The sequence below is a fragment of the Xiphias gladius genome, chromosome 10, assembly GCF_016859285.1.
Source record: "Xiphias gladius isolate SHS-SW01 ecotype Sanya breed wild chromosome 10, ASM1685928v1, whole genome shotgun sequence".
In the NCBI taxonomy this organism is placed as follows: Eukaryota; Metazoa; Chordata; class Actinopteri; order Istiophoriformes; family Xiphiidae; genus Xiphias; species Xiphias gladius.
Window position 1 is genome coordinate 15,202,555 of NC_053409.1, and position 11,550 is coordinate 15,214,104.

Consider the following 11,550-nt stretch of genomic DNA (forward strand, 5'->3'; position numbering starts at 1 on the left):
GATATTACATGATTCTTTCTATACCAAACAAAAACACTACCTGTGGGTGTACCTTTTTAATACTTCTCGTAAAATACGATTCAATCCTTCAATCCTTTTAGAAAAAGTCTTGAGAATCTGCCTGCATTGACAAAGATGAATGTTAAAGTCCTCAGACATTCCTATTTAAGTTGATCAAATATTAATTAGATAATACAAAACCCTGCTTAAGTGAATTTTAAGCTGCTAATCAAAGTGTTTAACTGACCTGTAAATTAAAATGGTTTAAAGGATTTCCAGCTAATACTGCTTGGGAAGTAATGTCATACAGAATTTTGTTATTAGATTTTTTTTTTTAAGTGCAATTTATCCTGAACAACTTAAGAAAATCACAGCAGTTCACCTGCATCTCTTTTGCACTGAAACAGCTGAATCTCCTGGGGAGGAATGGGCGGCCGTCAGTGCCCTTGGGCTGAGTTTTCTGTGCCTCCTCTACGTAAAGTAGGACAGACTGAGGTTATTACCAACCAAGTCACTTGCTCTTTTCACCAGCACTTAAAAAAGAAACCCCTTGTCCTCTATTAATCATCAATGATCCAACCCTAAAAAAGAGCAGCACTTTGGCTTTTAGCAGGCTGACAGTACCTGATGAGAAATGACTGACATTGTGTATTAGATTGCCCCACATGGGACACTGTAGACCTGTCTGCTCTGTCAAAGCCTCTGAGGAAGACTACTGAGCATTAGCTATATGGATCTACTTATCTGCATCGGCATGTGTGTTTTTACATGGCAGAATTTGACTTTGTAGAGGGTAAACCTGCCCCCGCAGTAGGTTATGGCTGCTGGTTGACATGAATTGTGCGGGGCACTGTTTCCCAACCTTTCAGATTTGTAGTTCCAGCGCGATTTTTTTTCTCACATTGCTTCATTTTAGAGATTTTTAGAACCGAAGAGGTAAAAATACAATGGCTGCAAATGAAACAATCTGAGAAATTTACAGAGGATCACTCTTTTGTAGACATGCAACCTATGGCAAAGGGTCGCAGGTACGGTATAAACAGCTTCATTTTAAGGAGTCACAACCCAAACAGACTAATAAGCCTGCGTATACAGGGGATGTAATAACTTCTCGAGTATTAGACAGCTTTATTGTCTCTTTGTGGTGCCAAATTATTAAACAAAATGTAACTGAGAGAGCGTAATCCACTTTTTTTGTGTGGAAAAATACTTCTACTTGAGATAATCTGCCTATCTGGTGAGTCTTACAAACCCTTCTCACCGTGTGTTGTGCCAATTAGCTCTGACTTTCTTTTTTAAGTTGATAATCTGTATTCAGAGGTCGCCCGCTGTCTTTCCCTCCTCACTCTTTCCTCTTAATCTCCTTTTAACATAATAGGCCATGTGTGGGGGGGGGATTCTTTTTAAATATATTTGAACATGACAGCTTCAGGGCCACCATGTAGCTCCCGCCTATTTGCTGTAGTTGGATTCTGATACTGAGACGAATGCTAAAGGATATCCTTCAACAAAAACCTCTTCACGCACCTGCCTCAACACTTCCTCCAAGCATCCTGCAATGTCTTAAAGTGATTAGTTGTACGTGTGTGGGCAGTGTATTTGTGTCATATGGCATTTCTCCTTTTGAGTGGCTCCAGCTGAGGTGAAACGTTAGTTATCTTCCTGATTAGCATATGGTGTATGGAGAATTGCTTGTAATACCAAAAGCTGCCAAGATATCCCATACTTTCTAGGTTTGTCTTTTCCCACTCTCTCTCTCTCTCAAAGATATACATATGCCCTAAACACATATGCCCCCCATAAAAGCACATATGCCCTCCCACCGAAGATCAGGCGGGAGGCCAATCTGACGCCTGTCTACCTGTGTTAAGGAGGGATGTCGTGTCTCCAGTAAAAAGATGGAGAAATCACTGTGACAGCTCCAAAAATGAGATTTTTGGATGATGCTGCCTGCAGTATATCGCTCTAATCACACCATCTGAGACAGAACGAAAACACCATGATTGTCTGAAACTGCTCCTGCGGGCCCAGCTTGTTATGGGCTCCAGCAATTATAGACATCCTCCTCCTCTTCCTCGTTCAACTGGCTGGTATTTTGGTGTTCACTTTCAGAATGGAAGTGCTCGTCTGTGTGGGAGCCATAACGTGGTCTCTTATAAAATGGATGAGTTTTAAAGTGGAATGGAAATTTGAATTCTCTAAACTTCTCGTGTCAGGAAATATAGATTATAATGACACTGCAACGATTGTGCATACCTTCCAGTTTTAAAAAAGAGGATGAAATCATTATTCGAAATATTAGTAGGTGATGTTGCTAGGACACACACTGTCAACATCTTTGGTTCACTAATGGACTGAAGCGAATTATTCCCCTGTATAGTCTACAAATGTTGACATGAGGCGTTTTCTTCCAATTTTCCAGCAGTGCCATTTTTTACAGTATGTACCATTGACTGATTTAAGTTGTCTGTCCCATTACAACATTTAATATTTGGGAGGCATGTGCAGTTTGCGCTATCAAGTTAAGCACAATTTGCACATATGTCAACACAAACACTGAGGATGCTCACGTCTTTTACTTTAAAGTCTCGATTTTATTTATATGTAACCACCTTAAACTTTATCTTGCTGGTCTAATTGGGGTGACACACCTGGAAGATTAGACCACAGTCATCTTGTGTAGCTGATGTTTTACCGCAGTGTGCATACAGAATGCACAGCGTGTGGGTAATGAGCACGATAAAAAGGCTTTCCTATATGCCAGCATGAGCTGATTAGTTTCTTAAGCTTTTATTTGATGTTTCGGTAGTGTCTCATTTCTACTGAGTCTGTCCAAGCTTATGCTGTTGAGTCATTATTGAACCAAAGATAGCTTTAAAATCAGATTAGCAAAGAGGAGCACATCAGGCTGCACAGTTTGAATAACACTTCTAATTTGTTCTTGATGATAACTTACTAAATGTTGGTATGTGGGTCTATACAGAAGTGACACAGATGAGCTGACTCCCTCTTTGATTGGTTAGTGTGAAGTTTTTCCAGTCTCTGCCGATTTCACCCTTGAATGAGAACAAATTTATTCAAAGTCTCAAAGGCTGGCTTTGAGAAAGTAAGAAAAAGATAAAGAGCAAGAGAAAAAGATGGAGTTTGAGTTTAGTCAGCCATATAATACCTAAAAGAAAAATAAGAAACACAGAGAACTGGGTGAGAAGCAAAGCGCAAGCCTCCCTAAATCAATAGCATTTATACAACCCGGCCACAAGAATTGAATGTTAGTCATATTACTTGTCCACAGATAGATTGGTCACTATACTCAGATAAATACTTTTCATTCTTCTCCTCAGAATTATGGATATGTGAATATCTATACAACTTATTCAAGCTATTGATTTACAGTGAATGCCCTGTTCTCCTTACCTACACAGAAAGCGACCTAGAATTGTCCTCAGATTTCTAAAGTGTCTATTTAATTTCCTCGTTGTGATGTTCCACTGACTTTAACTGTTCACAAACAGCACAACGTGTACACGACAATCAGCTTTCCATATGTGGTTCCAGAGGTTTTTACAAATTACCCTGACACTGTTAAAACAATGTTTAGGCTGGTTTGGTCAAGTTTATTTGTGCTAATAAGTGGCAGAAGCATACAATACGTTTCAACCGTTTATCCATGACTTTTAGCTATTTGTTTAAACTGTTCACCCGTTACTGTTAGCTAACTGCAAACACGGTCTGCTTAATTTATCATGAAATAACGAGGGAACAAGCCACACCTGGCAATGAAACCGATTGTCGGTCAATTGTTAATGAGGGACTATGTATAAAAATGGCTGTAATTCCTAAATGGTTTTTGTTAAACCCATCGAATTCAAGCTGACAGTCTACACTTTAATCACATCTTGATGGCTTCGTTTCCAATCCACTGTGGTGGTGCACAGAGGCAAAATGACAAAAATTGTGTCGCTGTTCAAACATGCAGAGGAATAGGCATGTGAAGATGGAGCTTGCTTGTCCCTGCGATATACACAAACACATACATTTTTCAACCCACAAAACGCCATTGATCATAAGTCATAAGAACCTTTCAAAAACCTTTTTACATGATGTATGCGCTGATTGTTCCAGCCCTGCGATACATTTTTATAAACATGAGCCGGAATAGGGCATGTCCGTGCCTCGTTTATATTCGGTGACCTCTGATTCATTCAGTCGTGCTGAATTCATTATGTGTATTTACAGGCAAGTGCAGCTGTAAAATCCAGACAGTGGAGACGGCGTCGGTGAGAGATTGCTATTGAGCTTGCAGTCACAAACTGAATTCAGATATTGAGATACAGAAACTTTTATCAACTACATTGTAATCAAGCACCTCTGACGCAAGCGCACACACAGCACACAAGTTCCCAAAAGCTCATGACACAAATTTGTGAGAAACTTTGCGAAAGGTTACATCTTCTTCCACTGTGACAGCCAACGTGTGTGCACACCCAAGTGTCTTTGAGCAAAATAAAACCCTTCAGTGGCTGCAGATGGTCGACCCAGCACTTTCTCTCTCTGGTAAAGCAAATGTGCACAAGTGTCTAATGGGAAAGCATGAAGAAAAAAATCCTTAAATACAAAATGTTTAAGACAGAACAACAAACAACCAGTTTTTCTTTTTCCAGTACACACCAATTCTACAGTCTTGTGGCTGTGTTATACTATATAACAGTATACAGCATACAGTATTCGTGACAACTAATCAATAATATGTCCTGCTGCATGTGATTGGACTATGCTGTGTTGTCTACAAAGCAGAAGTGGTTAGACGCGCCAGTGTCAGCTGACTGGCATTGTTGTTAAATTATTTAAACATATATTTTGTGAATGCTGCCATGTCTCATGTAAAAGCATATGTGGATGTAGTAATGAACCAGATATATAAAACATGGAAACACGGAGAAGTTGATCAACCACTGACAACATAATCTCAACATGAGGTCCACAAAGTCATGCTGTGCAACCAAATATTATACATGCAGGCTACCATTTGATCGACAACTTCTCTTAAAAGGTCAGTGAAATTTCTTTCGCTGTGCATATGGAGACATCATAATCTTGATAAATTGTTAAGTGATCCGTGCCATTCGTTCCTCCACCAGCTCGAAAGCATCCCGTGGCTTCTTTTGAATGTAGACCCATTATGACTGTGGCAAAAGGGTTAATATACTGTAACTCCTTGCAGTGTATCACTTTTTCCCATTGCTCCCTGCTGCAGCTTTTATGCTGCTGACTCCAGGTTGTGGGACTGTTCGCATAAGTCCATTAAATAGCAGCTTCGTGAAGTTCACAATGTGCAGTTTTTTCCTTGAGATCCTCACAGAGATATTGATTCAATTCTCTGGTCATTTCCCCTCAGGTCTTTAGTTCTGTTTATCCACTGTCATGTTAATTGCGTGACATTGAGCTTTGGCTTGAACCCAGTCTTCTTCATCATCATTGAATAAGGTCATTTTTTAAAGCCACTTTTGCAGCTTTTTGAGTATTGCACTGGTAAAAGGAGCATTGATTACACTGTCATTGGTTGACCTAAAGGTATTGACCTGCTTCAGAGCTGAGAAATGCTGCTATCTGATACTGAAATTGTGTACAGCTGTAATTGTTTTTCTCTCCCCATTTTTTTGTAGCTGCCAGTGTGAAGTAAAACACTTTTCCAAATGTCAGCTTTCTTGGAATGAAGAGTGTATTTTCAGCTACCTTGCATTTTTAGTAAACATCTAATAAAAGCACAGATGCATGTGTAATAATTTCAGTAAAGTTAAAAATGAAATTCATGAGAGGTGCAGCTATGAAGCATTTACATGAAAAAGAAGTCTCTTTTTGAGGTGTTTTTCCTTTTTCTCTTAGTTTGAGCCAAAGATTTGACCTTTGAGGAACACGATTAATAATGCACACATTATCTTCTTGAATAGATCTATCGCTTAACCTTACATTCATAGTCAATGGGGGTTATAATCCAGGAAAGAATATAGATCACAGGAAGCCACGAGGGCTGCTTTAACCTTCTCTATCAATAATTAAAAGAGCTGCAACAGAATAGAAATTCAAAGTGATATAAAAAAGAAATGTGGCCAATCGGCTGGAAATAAATCAGCTTCTCTAGAAGGCACGACACAAAAAAGGCTTCTCAAGGTCACTTTGTAGTGACCCAAAGTTTCAGCCAGCATTGGATCATATCAAATCACTACAAATAGGTCAACCTCCATTTCATTCCCGCACACCAACTGACCGTCACACACAGAGGCAAGAATGACGACAGAAATCTTAGAAGTAAAGTTGGATTTTTGGATCGTGAAAGGGAGGAGAGTACAGAGGGAGAGAGGACAGACAAGAAGAAACGATAAGAGAATGAGAAGAGAATAAATGAGAGAACGCAGTAGGTACAAAGAATTCCTTATGTCAGTTCAGCAGTATTGTTACAAGCAAAAAAAGGAGAAAGAGGCCTAAATTGTTTCTGCATTCTTCCCTCATCATTTGGCATCATTGATTTTTCTGCATGTATGAGATGCTCTGCAGCATCATTGGCTATGCAGCCCAACTTAGCACAGGAGGGTAAAGAGCAGTAACTGTGCAGGATTATCAAAGCTGATGGACAGAAGCTATTTTCAATATTGGTCCCTGAGGAACCTTAAACATTTGCTGCGTATTGATTCCAGGCTGTGCATAAAGGGTACTGTATATAACTGCAAACACAGAGGCAATATAATGTAGGTGATATTACATCTAAAAGAACTAACACCTTCAATGGGTTTCCTCAAATACATTTCCTGGTATGTGCTGTAAAACAACACCTTAAATGGCTGATCTTCAAATGAGAAGGCATTTACCCGGAGCCGTGCAGAACAAATGCATTTCATGTGGAGTTAATGCTTTTGCCAGAGGCATGTAGAAGGCTTTTTTTGCTGCCTTTTTCAACCTCTATCAGGGAGACCAGGGCTTTAAAACTGGCATTTGAACAAGTACTTACGTATGTGTCCTTATTACTGCACGGCAGACCATTTGGCAGCACAGCACGCAAACCATTAGGGCATCAGATGCAGCCATCCACCTCTGAGCACACGCACATGCATGAACCACCCGGACTGGTGGAGCTCATCCAGAACAAATCTCTAACGAATCGATCTCAACCCTGCAATGTGGACTGTAAAATTATAAATTACTTTTCTGTTGTCACAGTTTTAAGGAGGCAATTTTACTTCACAGATATTGGGTGAGGCTGTTGTCCTAATTCCCTGAGAAACAACCAAAGTTAAAGTCAAAGTTTAGGCAGATGAAAGCACGAGAGTAAAATTCCTGCACACACAGTATTTTCAGGTGGTACGTGCCGTTCGTGGGCCTCGTATAAACATTCTTGAAATTTCTAGGATAAACAAGCGCAAATATGCATTTATCTCCTCCTACTCCCCAAGAACTCAACATACACGCATACAATCGGGAATAAAAGGCTATCAACATCCAAAGAAAGCTGTCAATGCAGGAATCCCCATGAGTGTGCCGATTATCCCACGCGGCGAGAGCTCGCTGGAGCACAGACTATCCCTTCGCCAGCTCTTTTTATACGTTCCCTGCTCACTGAGGTCATGATAAGCCGCGGTAAATACTTATATATAATGATTTTCTCAATAAATTACAGCCACCTGTTTTCTACTCAAGCAGCTCATATTCTTGTCCAATCGCTGGGATGGGGGCTTCGGATGTTTCTGTGTTGACATCAGTCTATACCGTCTTTATACTGAGTAAGGAACTGAAAGAAGCCCAGTCCCTAAAAAGCTCAACACCGTTTGAAGCATGTCATGAGCATAACATCCCAGGTGTGTGATGGATCCTGGCAGCATATTGTTGATAAATTATTTGCAGCACTGTTTACAGGTGTTGATGTTGAATATACCCTATGTGGCTTATATATTATGCATTTTGGAATAGCATATATTGGGGCAGAAAAAACTGTAACAGGAGGACTGATTTCTAAAAAGATCTTTCTAACTATTTAAGGTATTTTAAAAGAATCCCACCAGTCAGTCAATTTTTTCTGTAGTCAAAACCTGTATGAGGTTCAAATTAGATTAGAGGCACCAGAGGTGAAGGGGCACATTTAATTAAAAAACCAAATAAAGCAGCAAGAGCTTTCGCTGGGCTTTTGCAGTTTAATGAGAAGAGTTTGACCGACTTCAAGCTGCAGACAAAATGGGTTTTATTTCTGTTCACTGGATAAAGCTTGGGAGGAAATCTTAAAAGCAACACACAGAGGCAAAGACTGAGAAAGATAGATGTTTGCCTACAGAAAACCCCAGACAGAGAGGAACATCTCTAATGAGGCTTTCAAGCTGGTGCGTTCAGGAACAGCGGCGTCTCCTTGGTACTCAGCGTAAGACGCTGTACTCCCATATATATCCACCTGCGAGCTGGAGAAAAATACCTTGAACGTATGTTTTTCCAGGATGTTTTTCCTCATTTACAACAAGTAGGAACATGACAGATAAGGACGAGTGAAGGAGCGCTCCCAAAATTCTAAATTGATCATGATAAGCAATAATGAAACTCACTGAGTTGTCCATTCAGTATTGATTTTCTCTCCTCCACAGTGTATGGAGTCATCTCCAGTCATATTTAAGCCTCTCCTTGACAATCATTGAGGGTTGTACCAGCAAATAACAAGTGTCTCTATTTCACTATAGCTCCATTAATCAATTCCCCAATAAGCACAGGCCTTCACGCTCTGCTACTTTTTCCCTCAGCTCAGTTCTCTTTGTACCTTTTTTTTTTTTGGTCTTATTCAGTGTTTTTCCTGATTATCTTATTAAGTGCTTTTCCTCACTTTTACTTCTTTTTAATGATTAAACTTTGAGGGAGGAAAAAGACCCTACTTGGCACTGGGGTGTAATTTCTGTGTTTGCTGTACTTTATAAAACCACGAACAGAACCCACATAGTAGAACCGCTCTTTTGATCATTTACTGTTGAAGCAAGGACAGCGTGGGCCTTTACACTGACCCGAGGATAATGTAGGATGGTTAGAAATGTTGTCCTTGTCTTCTATTGGTGGGTTAACGGGAAGAGCACTGCAGGCTGTCCTTTAATGAATGATCCTCTGGTTCATACATAGCATTCATGAATACACATCGTACTGCTGCTGTCCGACTAAGTGCCTGTTTTCTGAAAACATAATGTGGAATAGATTATTTAAAATAGGAATACATTTGTTACCACTTTCACACAAGGCACCCTTTGTAATAGATTTTTATGTTGTAACTAAAGGCTTTAATAATGGTTATTAAATAATAATTATTATTTAATTATAATTATTACTACTATTCAATGATATTCATCCTCCCTGTTTAGCAATAATGCAGTTATAAATGTTTGTAATACATTATTAAATGTAAGTTTTTCCATTTTTCTGTAAGCCACAAGGTCTGCAGTTTTAAATATTAATGAACTGTTCGTAAATGAATTTTCTGAATTTGTGCAGCTCTTTTCCAGGTTAGTTGAAAAACTATCCATGGGAGCGGTCTTCCTGATGAACGAAGGAGATAAAAACCAGTAAATGTGTAGGACTTTGAACACCCTGGCAAAAGTTTTTCTTATTAATGTTTTATTAATAATCTATAAAGCCTATAAAGAACTCATCGGTTCATTAACTGTTAATAAAGCCCTTTGTTACAACTGAAAGACACTGTCTTTTTAGAAAGTGGTACGGTGCCATAAATTTAAAAGCCGGAAATGCATTTTATGTGCATTAGGCAGCGTTGTGGCTCTATAACAATGTTGTCAGTTGGTCAGTCAGTCAGTTTACAACTTTTTTTATGCATTGGCCTTCATGGAAACAAAAGTCTTTTCTTTATCAAAAGCACTGGTTTTTAATGATCTTTTTTTTGTTTTCATTTGACACGATTTTGCAAAAGTACTAAAACCTGCTTAATTCTGTCGCTGACAGGAAGGTCTACTCTGTGGGTGGTGTTACATCTGCAGGGTACACCATCAGAGCTAAAATGCTCTGAAGCAACACACTGAACCCTAAACCGCATAGGGGATGCTTCACTGCAGGCCATCCAGAGCTCTCTAGACCAATCTGCATTGTATGAGTGGAGGGCAGTGAGTGCAGCTAAGAGGAATATTTGAAAAAAAGAAACAAATATTAATTTAAAAACTTTATAAAGTTAAAAAGTTGAAACTTTCAGACAGCTTTTATACTTTGCCGTGGTCTGTTTTAGTGGAGCGGCAGAGGCTGCTTTGACCACTCATGAACTCTCTTTCACATTTCCTTTCTCCGTCATCTTTTCATGATGCTACCTAGGTTGTTCTGCGAATTTCTTCAAACCTCATTTAAAACCCACTATTCTACATTGACAGAGCTGTATCATTCCTGTAACTGTGTCCTCCATCTTCTCATGAGGACAGACATACAGAGTGTGAGCAAAAGGCAAAGACATTTGAAGTGTTCATTCTAAGGTAAGCGCAACTCCTTGAGTGAGAAAAAAGAAGTGAATTGTTGAGGAGGCCAACTACCTTACCACACCAAACCGCTTAACAGTATCAGTATCTTCACCAATTTATTTTGTGTTATGTCGATTTGCAGTGTTCGGAGCTCTCAGGGCCTCCGTACCATGAGCCTGAGAGGGTCAGTAAAGTTCAAAGCTGAAAATAGCCGCATCACTTTCAGAGAAGTAGAAAAGATTGCGTCTTATTTCAAAAATTTAGCCCACACTGACAGATATAGCATGATTTTTCAGATTGGATTTATTGTAACTGAACTTCACAAATACTTTAATCAAAAGTTGTAAAGATACCTATGTCTATTATTGCCATGACCTCAGGTAACCTCTTTTTACTGTGACTAGTGAGAGCACATTGTTTTCCATGTTCTTGTTGCCTAGTGGATCGATAAAGAATTCAATTTAATTTGAGCTGAGTTGGGGATAGTGAAGATCAGTTCAGTTCAATCTGATTAAGAAAACAAACTGTGAATATGTTCTCCCTCCAGTTTGCAGGTTGTAATTGCGATAGTCATGGATCCAAAACTCCACCCACTGTTGCCATCTCTTGACGATGTTTTTGCTTGAAATATCTTTATTATAAAACACAATTAAAATGGAAATCTTGTTATTTGTCTGTGTGATTTGTCCTTTCTGGATCTTGTGAAGAGAGTGTTTACTTTCATTAAAATTCTCCTGTTCCATTATCACAATACTAAATGCTTGACCGTGTGCCCTTTTTTTATGAGCTGAACCTTTTAGTGAATAAATGTATGCTGTCGGTTTTCACACCTAAAATGTATCCTCATCTTCCAATTTCCCAAACAGGTTTTAAAGGTGTGACAGTGTGACGCACCTTGAACAGTAATTCAAGAAACAGGACAATTTGTAAGTATAATGCAAAAATGAACGATGTATCTCCTTCCCAAAAAAGACAGAGAGGACAAAAGTCTTGGAAAACCATGCATTATATTACCATGCATTATATCCTCTGATTTCAATACTTTCAATCCTTCTCTCCTTTTAAAAATTCTTAAGATTTT